This window comes from Manis pentadactyla, chromosome 1, assembly GCF_030020395.1.
Source record: "Manis pentadactyla isolate mManPen7 chromosome 1, mManPen7.hap1, whole genome shotgun sequence".
Lineage (NCBI taxonomy): Eukaryota > Metazoa > Chordata > Mammalia > Pholidota > Manidae > Manis > Manis pentadactyla.
This window is the reverse complement of record NC_080019.1, coordinates 5,576,417-5,592,099: the sequence shown is the minus strand read 5'-3', so window position 1 is coordinate 5,592,099 and position 15,683 is coordinate 5,576,417. Positions and strand designations below refer to the sequence as shown.

Sequence of the window (15,683 nt, the reverse complement as noted above, 5' to 3'; positions counted from 1 at the left end):
TATTGGTGAGCCAGCCCAGCTGCCGTGGAGAGGCTGCTCCTCTGTGGGAAAACTCACACTTCCCTGTCTGGTCTCTCTTTTCCTGTTGATTGAAAGACTTGTTGACATTTGAGCGAAGAAAAAGGCATAAAACAGAACGGAGGAGAAACAGAGGCCCTGAGGACCTGGGTTTGTCCGCATGCAAAGGCTGTCATCCATCTGATATTTAAGGTCTTTAATGAACCTTCATGGCTAAATACTCGTAGTTCATTGCATGTAGGAGTGCCTGCCAGCCAGTCTCCACCAGCTTGGGCTCAAAACATGCTTCCAATGTGGGGCTTTGCTGTGGAGGTCAGCCTGGGTGGCTGGGAAGGGCGCCCCGTCTCCGGACTCCTGAGGTTCAGCCTGAGAAGGAGCCCTTGCAGGTTTAACCTGGGCTGTCCTGGAGCTCTCTGGTGTAGGGTGTTTGAGGGAAGGTCCATTTGGGGCCCTGCTTTAAGGATTTTATAACTTGAAAGACAAAATAGAGAAAATCTTTGCAGGTAAGTGGGCACTGATGTAGGACATGTTCATACACACGGACAGACACAAACACACAAGCGCACACACACACACTCATCTGTGAAAAACAAAACCAAACCACCTACCACAGCAAATGCTATTGCAACATAACAGAAGGAATAAATTCCTCCATAGACAGATTCCCAGCCTCATCCACGTTGTGGAGACCTAGTCGCCGGAGCACCATCCTTCCTAAAGTTCTCATTTTTCATTCTGTTCCATACAAAGCTTTCTGTCCTCAAATGGCAGGAAAGCTCTGTCTTCTGAGCCTGAGCAGGACCCAGAAGGCAGCCAGCAGCCCCTGCTGCTCCCCTCAGGGCCGGCTGGCTGATGATCTGGGCCTCAGCTCCACGGGTGGGGCGGGGGGTGCGGAGGGAGAGCGCCCAGAGCAGGGGGCAGGGGAGTGGGGGAGGGTATTGCCCAGGGTTGGGGAGGTGGAGGCTGAGGAGGGGGGGCCCTAACGGGAGGTGAAGCAACAGGCACCAGGCCTGCCTCTCCCAGGGTGGACGTTCCTTTGCCTGCCTCCCCAGGGAAGAGACCGGGTCTGAAGTCCTCAGGACCCCTGCCCGACTTCCCCAGGGCACCTCCGGGAGGAGGCTCGGCTCCCTGCCGAAGAAACCTGCAGCATGGGGTGGCGGGAATCCTGGCAGAGGCCGGGGCCGACTGGAGCACCCCCTGGTCTCCCTGCACGTAGGCCCGTCCCTTCTTGGCTCCTTCTGGCCCCAGGCCCCCAGCGCTTCAGCTCAGGTGCCCCTATCTCCACACTAGACTGTCACACCCTCCACTCTCATCTCCCTGCCATCCTGCACACCTATCTGTCCTCCAAGTGGCTGGCAAGGTCTTTGCAAAGTTCAAGTGCGGCCCCATCACCCTCAGGGTACAGGCTCTGCTGAGCCCGCTGTCTGGTCTCCTTCCCAGCCTGTATCCGTATCCCTCTCCAGCCCACGGGGTGGCGGCCCTGCTTCGAAGAGCTCCTGCTGCCCCTCACATAACAGGCTTTTGCCCAACCTTCCTCTCTGCCCGAGACGCCCATCTCCCAGAGGAGAGCTCCTGTCCCTCCCGCCCTATAGTTCCCACCTCCGTAGCCTTCTTCAGGCCATTGGTCCCCGCCTGGGCGAGGCACCAGCATGCATGGCTCATGGCTTCTTCCACTGGGGTCAGCAGGGAGCTGGAGGAGCAGGGGCTTTGGGCTCCCCACCGGCGGACACAGCTCTCCATCCTGGTTCCCATTTCCACAGTCCTCTTACATCCCGGTTCCCGGTCCCATACCCTGTGAGCCCAGTGCCCTCCCTGAGGTTACACAGATTATCTGAGACCAGCCTGACCCCTGGGCTGGACCACCTCACCCCTAACTTCTGGCTGTCTGGCCACACCCTGGGGCATCTCCTCAGCCAACTGGAAACTCCCTTGAAACTCTGCCAGTCCGCTTTGCAAACCTAAGCAGAGGACAGCACAGTGCTGAATTGTCTCCTGGCTTTCTTTTCTTTCACCTTCCCAAGGCCACACAGCCTGAGGACACCAGGAATATGTACTTGGTTCATTTATTATCCCTCCACGCCCCCCCCGCCCCAAAAAACGTGCTATTTGCAAAAACAATGATGCAGTGACACTAAGGGGAATCTTTGAAATAGTTGAGATACCAGCTTCAGCAAAGGTCGAAGAGGGAGTGGAGCAAGTCTATTAGGAAGGGTCTAGCCTCTGAGAGAACAGGTGGTGGGCTCCGGGAAGTCATGGCAGAGCAGAGCCGTGTGGGGCGAGTGTGAATCTCAGCCACACCCAGTGTGCAAAAGCAGAACACCTTGTCTGAACACCTGCATTTCTGCTGCATGGTGGAAAATAACCGCAGTGATCTCAGAGCTTTCTCTAAGGCTGGGCCCAAGCTCTGGGGAGTCAAGGGACCCAGGACTTCGGGAGTGGCCCAGCTGACCACCTCTGGGATGTCTGGGAACAGCCTGTGACCCAGGGCAGGCCTCCTCTCAGGACCCTGCCACATCATGGCGTGCAGAAATCATCACGCCTCCCCCAGGCCCCCTGGACCAAGGGACCCTCGGTGAGACCGCCTGGGCTCTGTCTGCACAGACAGACTCACAGCATTTCTCTCAGATGGTCCATGTCGTCTGGTCTAAGCCAAGAAAGCTCTTGTTCCTGCTTTCTGCTTCCCTGTGGCAATGGCTTGAATGTGGATGAGGATCAACAAAATGAATGGATGGGAGAAAGCACGTCAGTTAGTATCTGAAATTGCCCAAAGAAGTGGATAAGCCGCTGGGTGTGCTGCTTTGAGAACCAATGTGAACTTTCTTTACAAACTGTGCCTGCGAAGTCGGGGAGCTGTGTGAGCCCCTGGGGAACAAGGAGGGTGTGGAGGCCGAACTAGGGGGAGGACAGCTTGCCAGTTAGTTCCACGGGAAGGACAGACAAGGGGATTTTGAAAAAAGAAAGCCAAATGCCCTGCTTCCCAGCCGCGGCAGGCTCCCACCCCAGCGAGTGATCGCAGACCTGGCGGGCTTGGCCGGGACCACCAGCAGGATGACAAGATGTGGGTGGGCACTGATGGAGCCTGCCTAGGCTGAGCACCCGTCGCTGCGTCGGAGGAGGGCAGGTATCCTGAGTAGAGGTAAAGACCCAGCCAGTATCCTGGCTGCGGGAGCTGCTCGGGGGAAGGGAAGTCAGCCCTCTCAAGGGGCTGTGAAAGGACAGGAGCTTAGTGACCTCAGAGAAGATAAAAGGTCCGGCTCAGGAGACCAGCGTGCTTGGGACCTGGGAATGGCTGATCAGACAAGTGCAGTTGGCAGACTTGAGAGTCTAGGGGATGCAAGGGTCCACGTGGAGATACAGCTGACAGGTGCCAAAGCTCAGCCAGGCACAGGGGTGCAGCTGTCTTTAACAAGATGGGACAGTGACTTCACACCAGGCCTGGAGGGGAGCCTGAAGCCTGAAGTCAGGGAGAAACCAGGATTGCTGGGGAGAGAGCCCCCCAGAGGACCAGCCATGCCAGGGTGTCCACGGGATGGGCCTCGCCGTCTTGGCTGTGTGACTTCCTCCCTCTGGGCTTCCGGATCCAGCTCTGTGGGAGACCCAGAGACTAAGCGGCCTCTGACGTCCCTCCCCGTCAGCCCTCCTGTGGACCCGTGCGGCTCACGATGCATGCCCATCCATGTGGAAGCTGCCAGGACTCGAGTGCCAAGAAATGTGCCTGGTGCTTTGGCATCGGAGCTCCTGCGTGTCGGGAACAGCCCCATGATGTCATCAGGAACCCCCAGGGCCCAGGGCTGGCAGGCCTGTGTGACCCCAAAGCCAGGGCTCGTAGCGGTCCACTTGTTAGTCAGTGTACCAACCGCACGCCGTGTGCAGAGCCCTAACCCGACGCTACGGGAGAGAAGCTCCCTGTCCATGGAGGTGAGGGTGGAAGCTTGCGCAGCAACTGGGTGGAGTGGAAAGCCAGGGATGGGGCAGGGAGCACAGGGCGATCACTCAGCGCCAGGAGCCGCGGCCTCAGGACGGTTCTGCTCTGCAAGGAGAGTCTGGCACAAGCTCCCACCAAGGACCGGCCTTCCAGACAGCGCCTCCCCGTCCTGGGGGCTGGGCCAAGACACGCCGTCTCCCCTTCTCCCTTTCCTGGTGAGCATCAGCCCATCCGCCACCAGCGCTGCCTCCTCACTGCCGCCTTCCATTGCGCCGCTGCTCCCCTCCTGTGCACCCTGGGGGACCGACCCTCCCTGGGATTCCCCCACCTCCTTGTCCCCTGGACGCGGGATTGCCAGGCATCAGTCATCACTTCTGTGCCCTGTAGTAGGCAGATGTGGGGGCAGATGCGAGAGTGACTGGCAGACGCGTACACCCATCCTTCCCAGCTCAACCCATCTGCGAAGGGGCTGTCGCCGAGGTCCTGCCATGTGCTTTGGGGCCACCAGATGAGGGGCCCACTCACTTTTCCAGGGGCCAGAAGAGCCTTGGTGGAGGGGCTCCAGGAGGAGGTGTCACGGGGCCAGGGGACCCCGCCCTCCTCTGCTGAGCAGTTTGAGAAATGCAAGCGCAGTGCGACTGCTTATCCCCAGGGGCAGGCGCGGGGATGAGAGGGAGCAGGTTTGGAGTGGGGCCTAGGGCAGGTGAGCCAGGCGCTGAGGTCAGAGCTGGGCAGCAGCCAGCGAGCGGCTCCATCCTGGGGGCTGGCAGGCTGACAATGACCCGTAAGAAGGTCAAGTGGCCTGCTGCACCGCAGGAAGCCTTCACGTAATTTTCTTTTGGTGGCTGTTGTGAGAGTAGCCAACCTCCCTACACCCATGGGGACCCCATGTCTGTTTCCAGCATCAGCAAACGGGAGCAGGAAGCCCAGCCAGGCCCCATGCATCCCACCGGCAGGGGTCTATGACCCTTGCCAAGGCACTTACCTCCGACTCGTGTGTCAGCCTGCGTGTGGATGGTGTGAACCTAAAACGCATCGGCTCACAGAGATGCATGGAGTTCCTCCTGCCTGAATCAGCACAGGCCCAGAGGCCAGGGACCCACCCGGAGCCGTCTGCCGGGAGCTGGGGCAGAGGCTGCGGGCCGGGCATGCGTGCCCACTGCTCTCTCAGTCCCTGGGCCGGGCATCTTGCCTGTCTGGTTCTGGGGGTGCTCTGCCCGTCTGCCGGGCCAGCGTGCTTTCTCAGCCTGCTCCCGAGGGAAGCCACAGAAAGCTGGGCTGCTCAGAGGCTGGACAGGGCCCCTGCCGTGGGGAGGAACAGGCTGATTTACCGTGTATCTCCTTCCTTGACAGTTGCCAAAATTATATAATACCCCCCAAACTGGAAATGGAGACAAGCTATCAATAATTCCACTAACCCCCATTTTTACCCAAGAGCCACTTGTCTTACTTTATATGATACAGTTTTTGATCACTGGAATCATAAGGGTCATAGAACTTTGGACTCTGCTTTTTTCTATTTTTCATCATAACATTTGAGGCATAATATTTTATCGTGTTAACTCTGATTCACTATTTTGACTGGACGTTTAAGTTCAGTCCCTTTTTTTTAACATTATAGAGGGCTATGATTAAAGAAAAGTAACATGTAGCTTACAAAGGCTTCTGAACTACATCTTGCCGCTGAAGAATATTTTTTTCCTAATCCCTCCAAGAATCGCCAATTATATAGGGAAAGCAAATGCTCGTTTTTGGGGTGGAGTGAGGTGGACTTGGAATTGCATTTTAGGTTGTGGTGATTGCGGTCTGAGTTTTCACCCTCTCTCATCTAGTGCCCTTGCCGTCAGTGACTCTACTTGCTGGTTACTGATGTGGTCTTTGGCGAGGGAACAGATTTTCCTCTCTGTAAAATGAAATGACTCATAAGGAAACCAAGCCCAGGGCTTCGGCCCTGTTTGCCCCATAGCCTCAACCACGGTTCTGAATCAGAGGTCTATGAATTGCTGTGAGGGTTTGGGGGAAGAAGGAAGTGCTGAAACTGGACACAAAAATCGACATGTATGTGTGTAAGTGTATTTTCTGGGGACAGTGTCCATTGTTTAACTAGATTCTCAAAGGAGGCTGTGACCCCAAAAATGTTTTTCAAAACAACTGACCTCTCTCTCCTCACTCACTCCCCCCACCAACCTGCTCCTTTTGAAATGAAATAATTCTAGAGTTCTATGTTTATATAGAGGTCAAGTCATGGGATGGGGATCATATTATCCCTCTTTAAAGGATGAGGAAACTGAGGCTCAGAAATACCTCTAAGGAAACACAGCTAGCGTGTGGGGAGCCTTGGATATGAACCCCAGTCTGTTTCACTGTCAAGTCTGTGCGTGCACCCACTAGGCTAAAGTGCCTTGTGGTTAAGATGGTTGCTTCTATTTTTACTTCTTTAACCAAAGCTAATTGCTAATGTGTTAGGAAATTCCGCCATGATTATGGCCATCCATGGTTCTTGACTAAAGAAAATGTTTTGGCATTTTTCGAAGTCTTGCCTTTCTCTCTAGGGAGTCAGGCTGATACAGAAATATTTGTGGTTCGTTAATTGTTCATTCCTGCTACAAGCACTAACCATAGGAGGTGAGCTCTGTTTATCAAACTGAAATGTTGTCACTCAAGGTTTAAGGAGCCAAGGAAACTTTGAAATTCAAGAGATAGAATCCAACAGCTCAACCCAGCGGGTGGGCAACTTTAGCTCGTCCTCCTGAATACCGCCAAGCCCTTCCAAGTGGATGTTTTTATTAACAACAGACTATTCGGCACCAGTGACTTTGGTTTCCTCCATGTGTTTGATTTCTTTTCTTTCTTAGTAAACTTATTCTGAATCTCCTTAAACTCAAGTGCATACTTGGAGGTAAAGTAGAAGGGGCCTGATTCTTTTTCACATCTTGCTTCCTCTGGAAATCTCTTCTCTACTATGACTGAAAATTGGCATCCCTTAAAGTGGGAAGACTTCCTGAAATATTTATGCAATTAAAAAGAATAGATTATGATTTTATTTTAGGCATCTTAGATGTGATATACAACATTAAACATTAGCTCAATTTTCCTTGTGGGCCCTAAAGTATTAGCTAAAGATCAATAACCAATATATAGAATAATATCGGCCATGGCGTAAATAATATTTTCTACCCTTGACCTGCTAAACTAAACTATTGATTCTTCATGACAGTGAGGTACTGGGGAAGGTGGATAGGTAGGCATGTTCTTGTGTTTGGGTTTTCCCTGATTCATTAATTAATTCATTCAAAGAAGAGAAAGATACACTGTGTATCTAATATATTCCAATGATGAGATGGGTCCTGAAGATTCAAAGATGAAAAGAAAAAAAAGCCCTTCCCTGGAGGGAATGACCCGGAGTCTAATTTAGAACGCAGACATTGAACAATAGGCCCATGTCTCCAGGGCTGGTGCTGTAAGAAGTCCTGTGGGTACCGAGACCGGGTTGGCTTAACGGGCCAGGGGCCAGGAAAGGTTCCCCAGAGCCTCTGATGTCTACATCTTCAACAAAGATTCAGTCTCCATCAGACGCACAGAGTGACACCCTAGAAAATCATCTCGGGTGTTTCTTTTGCTCTTTTCCAGAGCTTCTTACCATTTCTTAACATGGTCTAATCGATATCATCATTTGCATGTAAAATCCTCATCCCAAATGCTGCACTGAAATCACCCTGACGACATGTCAGTCATCCAAGGGAACTGTGCATGGCGGGGAAGACTGGTGGCCCTAAAATTTAAGCTTTTATAATCTTGGTCTCAACAGAGATTTTTATATGGCACTTTATGGTTTACAAATTACTTAATGATTTCATTTGATCCTTTAAGGCAAGCAGGACACATACTCTAGCCCCATTCCGTAGATAAGGCAACTGACACTCAGATTTTAAAATCTTGCCCCAAATCACACGGGCCCTAAATAAACAAACATAATTAGGATCACTACTACAATATATTATTGTGCCATGCCATAATTATAATAACAACTGACTTTTATGGAGTGCTTACGATGTGCTAAGACACTATCCTAGGCACTTTATGTATTTCACCTTATTTAATATAAAATCATTCAGGAACTTCCTTTCACAAAAGCATTTTTTACTTTTTTTGCCTTTGCCTTGTCTTAGAGATGAGTCCAAATGAATTGCTTTAAGGGTTTTCTGGGCAATGTAACATGATTGCCTTTCTAAAAAATTATTTATTCAAGAAAGGCTGATATGAGGTTCTCTTAGTTGCTTTTGGACTTTGATAGAATGTTTATTTTCATGTTTTATCTCAACATCCCTGATCCCTCACCAGTATGCCCACTGCCTGCATCAGCCTCTGGTGGCGAACCTCAGCAGATCTGTGTGGGTCCCAGGGGATGTCCACACCCTGGGCCTGGCTAAGGATCCTCGAGATACCACGTGGCTGACTCAGGAGCCAGGATCCCTGAATCTTAAAGCGGGTGTCAGTCAGGTGGGAGGTGGAGAAGGCAACGTCGGGGGAAAGAGCCTGAGGGTGGCCGAGATGAAGATGGGCAACTCACGGGCTCTGATGGAGGCAGAGAGGGAGGTGAGAGGGGCCGAGAAACCAGAGGATCACTCCCGATGGGATCTCCACGTCGCCACCCCGGGCTCCTTTGGGCAAGCTGTCTCCATGTTCCATTCTCATCCCCAGTGCTCTGAGCAGAGCCCAGGTTACCCTCTGGCCACTGCTGTTCCTCTGGGCCCCCGTAAACCACCACTGTGAGGGCTGGAGGCCACCCGGAGACCATCCACCCAAAGCCTTTGTCCTCACACAGGCAAAGAGATGGAGCAGTAAGGTGGATAGGCTTGCCCGAGATTGCCCCATGGGCTTCTAAATTGGTACCGCAAGATCTAGAGATACCCTTAAGGCATTACAAGGTGCCAAAGTGCCTTCTGAACAATCAGAAAGAGGTGAGCTGTGCTGAGAACAGGTTGGGAGCATTTATTGAATTCCACATTGTCTAAATGTGGTCAGTTGGCAGGCCACGTAACCTGTTCTGTATATGATAGCTCTGTAGGAACAGGACTTGAGGGGGCCAGAGCAGCCACCAGCCAGCCCAGGTGGGTGTCTGAGTTTACCAGGACTTGGAGAAGTCTATGCCTTGGTGGGTATGTACCGCATTGGCCTGTCTTTTGTGAGCGAACTATCTGGGATTTTTGTACAGGTCAGAGTGGCTATGGTATTTTATTATACTGACCCCAATTAGACCCGTAATCACACCAGATCTGCTGAGACATCTGGACTTCTCCCACTGGTACAAGGGACCTTTTTGTTTCAGCAGCTCAAGAATTTTAAGGAAAATGCTGAGTTTTTCCATAAACAGGGACTGGATGAGTTCTCTGCTTCCTGGTCACCTAGACTACATGCTGCCAACTGCTGAACCAAATGGTCATTCCCTCTCAGCTGAAAAACGCAGCGAAAACAGTAGGGCTGCTGCTTGTCCGCCACGACGGGCTGCTCTCATCACTGCTCTGAACTTTGAGAAGACCCAGCTGTCCCTTGATGCATTCACAACTCTGTTCCACTCTGAAGCCAGAGTCATAAGCAGAGCGTGGGAACAAGGGTGCCTGGGTGCTGTAGGCAGGAGCCTGCAAGGGCCTCCCTCGGGGTGTTTGAGTCCCAGAAGCCCTCCAGTCCCCGAAGCCTGTAAAGCAGGGTGCAGGTCCTTTCTGAGCGCAGAGCTCTGGGGAAGGGGTGGAGAGGGGCGGCTGGGAGTGCACATGTGAGTGTGAGCAGAGGATCTCCAGCCGTGCTGCCTCAGGGGACCTTCTCTGCCCTCCCAAGCCCCACAACCTGCCTCTCTCCCTACCTCTGGGCTAGCGCTGCCCCCAGGCTAGGCACTGTCTTCTGGCAGGTTAGCTGGTGAATGTGCCTGTCTGGCTGGCCACCCCCAGGGTTGGGGGATACTAGCTCCAGTCCTGGCTGCCATCAGAATCACCCAGCGGGGAGGGAAACAGATTCTTGACCCCACTTCAGACTTTCTGCACCATGTGGGGAGCCCAGGGGGCAATTACTGTCCCTGAGCTCTGTGGCTCCACCAGCCACCACACCACACCTGTGGTGAATTGGGGCCCATCTGACCTCACCTCTGCTCCACCTGTTCCTGACCACCTCCCGTCCCCAGGTCAGTGCACATGTGGCCTCAGCCTTCTCTGGAATCCTCCCACCCACTCCTTGATCAAGTGTCCCCTCTGTTCCTGCCATGGGCTCAGCAAACACCCATGTTCTTATGCACGTGTCTTCAGGGGTTTGCCCTGTTTTGTCAGTAGGTGCCATGAGGGGTCTGTCTGCCCTGGGGATGGCAGGCGTGGCCTCAGCAGAGGCATGAAGATGGACGGGCCGTGGTTTTGCAGACCCGCCTGACAACACACCTGGCTGCGGGACAGACTGCCTCTGTTGTCTCCATTTTCCTAGTTATAAAGTGAGGCCATCAATGCCTGCTGCCTCCTGGGAGCTGTGACGATTAAACGAGGGTTGGAGCCTAGTGCCAAAGGCTGGGCGGCCTGGCGGCTGCTTGACCCCACATCCCCAGGGCTGGCGGGCAAGGTGCTGTTGGCTGTCCCCTTTGGGCCCTGGAACTCTTCATATTTCTCACCATGTTCCATTCTTTTCTTTTGCTTCTTTGTTTTCTGTTACCCTAACCTGTGCACTCAATTCATTTTCCCCTCCCTTCTATTTTCTGTGACTTTATATTTTTTCTAACTTCTTAAACAGGTCACCTACCTGATTAATTTTAAGGTCCTTGTCTTTTCTAACATCAGTATAGGCACTTAAAATGTAATTTTTTCTTAGAACTACCATTTTAGCCACTGACACATCTTTTTCTACCTTGAATCCTCCACATGCAGCTGTGTTGTAAGAGGTGTGTAGCTGGCGAGACATAAGCTCCTTGAGCAACTTTATTCTCCTGTTTTCTTCAGGGTTGTGGTTTCAAATGGGGAATCATGGCCCTTTAGTTGCTCATAAATTCAACTTAGTGGGTTGTCACAAGTCTTTTAAAAATGAAATAAAACAGAGTGAAAAAACAGTCTGTGGAATGGGAGAAAATATTTTCAAATTACACAGTTGAGAAGTAACTAATGTCCAGAATACGTAAAGAGCTCCTACAATTCAACAACTAAAAAATAGCCCAATTAAAAAGTGAGAAAAGGGCTTGAATAGACATTTCTCCAAACAATATATGCAAATGTACAATAAGCACATGAAAAGATGCTCAGCATCACATTGTGGAAAGCAAATCAGAATCACAATGAGATGGCATCTTACACCCACTAGCTGGCTACTATCCAAAAAAAATGGAAAATAACCATTATTGGTGAGGATGTGGAGAAATCAGAACCCTTGCACACTGCTGATGGGAATGTAACATGGTGCAACTGCCATGGAAAACAGTGTAGCATTTTCTCAGAAACTTAAAAAAACAGAATTACCATAAGATGCAGTAATTCCACTTCTAGGGAGATGCCCAAAAGAATTGAGAGCAGGTTCTCAAAGAGGTATCTGCATACTGTTTTTATACTGGCATTATTCAGGATAGCCATGCTTGAGTGGGTAAATAATGGTTAAATAAATTGCTGCATATACATACAATGGAATATCACTCAGCCTTCAAAAGGAGAAATTCAAACACATGCCACAACATGGAAAGACCCTGAGGACATTATGCTAAATTAAATAAGCCAGTCACAGAAGGAGAAATTGTGAATGATTCCACTTACATGAAGTACCTATAGCAGTCAAACTCTCCAAGACAGAAAGAATGATCATTGCCAGGGGCTGGTGGACGGGCAGATGAGGAGTTGTTCTTTAATGAGAATAGTTTCGATTTTGCAAGAGTCGTTTCATGGTGTGGGGGATGTGGGTGCATCTGTGCACCTGGGTGTGTTCTGTCTTGCTGATGTACAGGGTATTTCTTTTCTTACTGATGGTCAGAGTGAAAAGGAAAAAGGATGTTGGAAACCCTGCAGCGGATGACCTCAGACCACACAGCGCAGCGAGGGTGGTCCTGACTGTGCGGGTCGCCTCCCCTCCCAGGTGGTGCAGCACAGAGCTGCTCAGGGAGCACTGCGGGCACTCTTCTGTTACTTCTTAAGGGACGGTCCCCATACACTCAACAAACACTTAGTAATGTCCACTTTTAGATACTCTGGGAGGTCTTGTACATTCTCCATCTTCTCCCATTTTTCCCAAGAACTAACATCAGGAAACTTCATGGGTATGGGAATGGAAGAAAATAACAAGTATTTAGCTTACTCTGTAATTGTGGGAGGAAGGAAGGGAGGAGGGAGGGAGGGGGTGCAAGGGAAAGAGAGAGACAGAGAATGAGGGAGGGGGTGAGAAGGACGGAGAGGGGGAGAGAGTAAGGAAGGAAGCGGCAGTACAGAGGGATGTGGTCTAGATTTCTCAGACTTGCAAATTTTACAAACACTCTGTGATCTCAGGAAGCTCTTGAACGCCTTCCCAGGGCTTGAACAGGGGTCTCTGGAAGCCACAGGGAAAGCACTCATCCTGCAGGACCTTCCCGAGCCCCCTGCAGGGGGAGGAGGGGCTCTGAGCTGCCCTAGGGGTGGGTCCCAGGCAAGCGTTCTTGCTCTCTGACACTTCTGAGGGAAACCTACTAAAAGTGGAGCATGGAACATGTTTATAAAGCAGGAACCATCACCTGGTTTATGGCTTTTGCAAAGCGCTACGCATGTAAGAGGCCTGGGCTCCTCCCAGCATCTCCCGGGTGAGGAGAGCAGAGTTCAGCTAAGAGGTGGAGCTGTCTCAGTGCGTTCCTTGTGATTTAGAATCCCTACTAGTCCTGCAACCCAGGAAAAAGTGACATTGTTCTGGGCCAGAAGGGGAAGTGAAAGGGCAGTGGGCCAAAGTGAGGGGCACGACTTTCGTCCTGACATCATTTAAGAAGCCTGAAGCTCCGTACCTGCCCCTCCAAACCTCACGGATCTCCCTCCGCAAGGACCAAATCTGATGACACATGCATCTGCCACAGTAGATATTGGGATGGATGCCGCATTAGAAGAGGAGCCATCCATTTATTCATTCAAAAATATTTGTGTGCTTTCACTACATGCAGACACTAACAGAGGCACTGGAGTTACATCCATGGACAAGACAAAGGCCTATTGCAGCAGGTGGCATAATTTCCTTCCTTTCTAAAGCTGATCATATCCCATTGTGTGGATATGCCACAGTTAGTTTATCCATTCATCCATCCATGGATCTGCGGATGTTTCCGCCTTTTAGGTATTGTGAATAATGCTGCTGTGAACATGAGAACACATGTTCTGTTAAGTCTCTGCCTCTAATTCTTTTGGATATAGACCCAGAAGTGGAATTGCTGGATCATATGGCAACTGTATGTTTAATTTTTTAAGGAAGCGCCATCCAGGACTTTGGATCATACACCGAGCGAGATGGGAGCCCTGGTGGACTCTGGGTGGAGAAACGATGCGGTCTGACCTACATGCAGGGTCGCAACAGGCCGCCTTGCTGGAAATAGGCTGGTGGGAGGCCAGGGAAGGAGACCAGTTAGGAGGCTACAGCCAGTGTCCCAGCCTCACCTGGGCTAGAAGAGGAGACGGGGAGAAATGACCCAACTCTGGACATTAAAGGTAGAGCCAATAGAATTTAGTGATGGTCTGTGGGATGCAGGAAAAAAGAGTGTGCCCTAGAGAGGAGTTTCCTTTACGGAGGCAAGGGAAGCCTTGAGGTGGTGGGTTTGGGGGAAGGCTAGGGGCTTTCCTGGCCATTTGAAGTCTTGAGCTCTTTACTAGAAATCCCAGCGGCGGTATTACTGGGGATGTCATCAGCTGCTTCTCTGAGCTCCGCCAAGCCCCCAGCTCTGGCTCCTTTCCCGTGTATCACGGACCTCCAGCTCCAGGCATACCTGGCCCCCAGGACACCCCTGGGGTTCTGGGAGCCTCCCGAGGCTTATGTCTTGCTCCTCCAGGCCTCTCCTGCTTTCTGCATCATATGTGAGAGCTTGTCTTGGGCCTGTGGGCTGAGCAGCAACTTGTAGGGGGAGAGAACCACCCAGCTGTCCAGACCGTGCTCCTCCCCAGCCGAGCCAGCACGCTGCGAGGCTCTGCCTGCCACTGGCCCAGCCCCTGGTCTGCAGCCCAAGCTCTACACCTTGTGACACCGTGGGGTCCTGTGACCCAAGGCTCCAACAGCTGGGCCCTGAGTCAAGGACTCCAGAAAGTCAGGGAAATACCTTTTACCCCCATTTCTCCACATCAGTCCTGTGCCCACAGGGGCGGGTGTCCCAGGAGGGGTCATCAGAAAGGTGTGGGGGCCAGCATCCTCAGATGTCTGTCACATTGCCTGTGAGTTCCTTGGGTGCCAGCCCCTCAGAGCTCACTTTACGGAAGGGTAAACTGAGGCTGGGAGAGGCACAGGCATGCACAGGGTCCCCAGTCAGCTGACAGTATGGAATCCAGTGCCCCTGGTTGCCAGGGAGCTGGCAGGTCCCCACCGAGCAGCCCCCGGCTTCACAGCGCCACTGGGCGCCTTCATCCACAAGGTGCAGCCCGCTGACCCGTTCCAGCTCCGGCTGAGGCTGTGGGTGGTGGGCACTCCTGGCAGAGTTCGGCCTCCCAGAGCAAATACCCACTCCAGGTGTGTTTACTCAGTGTGTTCAGTGTTTAAAAGCTGCCCTGTCACATCCCTGCAGCACCCGGGCTCTCTGTCCAAATGCAGACACCCCACTGAGGGGCAGGGCTACGGAGAAGGTTCCAGTTCCTCGGGTTCTTTCCCCCCCAGACAGTCCCTCCCAAATCTGAAGGCCGCTGTCGCCTAGCCAGCATCTCACCATCTCCACCCACCTGCCCCACTTCCGCGGACAACCCCATTTCCCCCCCTCCCCAGGTCTCCTGGGTGGTCTCCTACCTGGTGACCCAGCCTCTGGGCTCACACCCCACAGTCACCTCCACACAGCAGCCACAGTGATCTTTCTGAAAGGTAAGTCTGCCCTGCTTAAAACCATCCAGGGGTTTAACACAGCGTCTGAAGGAAAGAGGGGCCCCTGTGCCTGCTCCTTCTTCGCCTTGGCCTCCTTGGGCCCCCCTGCCCACGGAGCCTCTGCTCTGAGGCACCCCCGTGCTCGCCCCCTGCCACCCCTGCCCTTCCCGACCTCGGCACACAGCTCCTTGCCCTTCAGACCCCAGCAAGATCTCAGCCCCGGGAGAGAGCGCCCCCGGCCATCTGCATCACCCAGGGCCTCCACTAATTCCATCTCAGGAAGGGCCGCTGCCTTCGCCGCGCTTGCTTCTGGGGAAGCGCTGGCCGTTTGCTGCGTGTTTGCTCTCCAGCTTCTCCAGGTGGGGCTCCCGGGCAGGAGCCTGGCCTGGCTTGCTGCCCCGCAGGCCGGCGCTCACCGCAGCCTGCCTGGAGTCCATGCTCCAGGGCCGGGGGACAAGGAGGCTGCGTTGCCGGCTGGTGGCAGGCCCTGCTGACCAGGAGGCGCCGGCTGCCCACGGCTGCGGGGGGCCCCTCACTGTCGCGGCCTCTCTGGAGGGCGCTGTGGTCGGTGTGGACCAGCAGTCCTGGGTCAGCTCCACAGGATTTCTCCAAAGCAAGTTCCCCCTGATCAAAGGGAGGAAAAATCTGAAATGGAGGCAGCAATTTATATACACATTATCAGATAAAGCTGTGTGTGCGCACCCACATGCAGACATGAGAGGGGGAA

The 15,683-nt window shown here is 52.7% G+C and overlaps 1 protein-coding gene across 3 annotated transcripts in view; it reads left to right on the top strand.

Annotated features, from left to right (window-relative positions):
- The window catches only part of BLK (BLK proto-oncogene, Src family tyrosine kinase), a 61,755-nt gene that overhangs the window by 7,804 nt on the left and 38,268 nt on the right, over positions 1–15,683 (top strand). The window contains exon 1 of one of the 3 annotated variants that reach the window (XM_057504441.1): positions 14,839–14,956. The exons of the other annotated variants lie outside the window; for them this stretch is intronic. The gene's annotated coding sequence lies outside the window, so the exon portion shown is untranslated. Of the gene's footprint in view, positions 1–14,838; positions 14,957–15,683 lie in introns of those variants that run through there. 3 annotated transcript variants of the gene reach the window in all.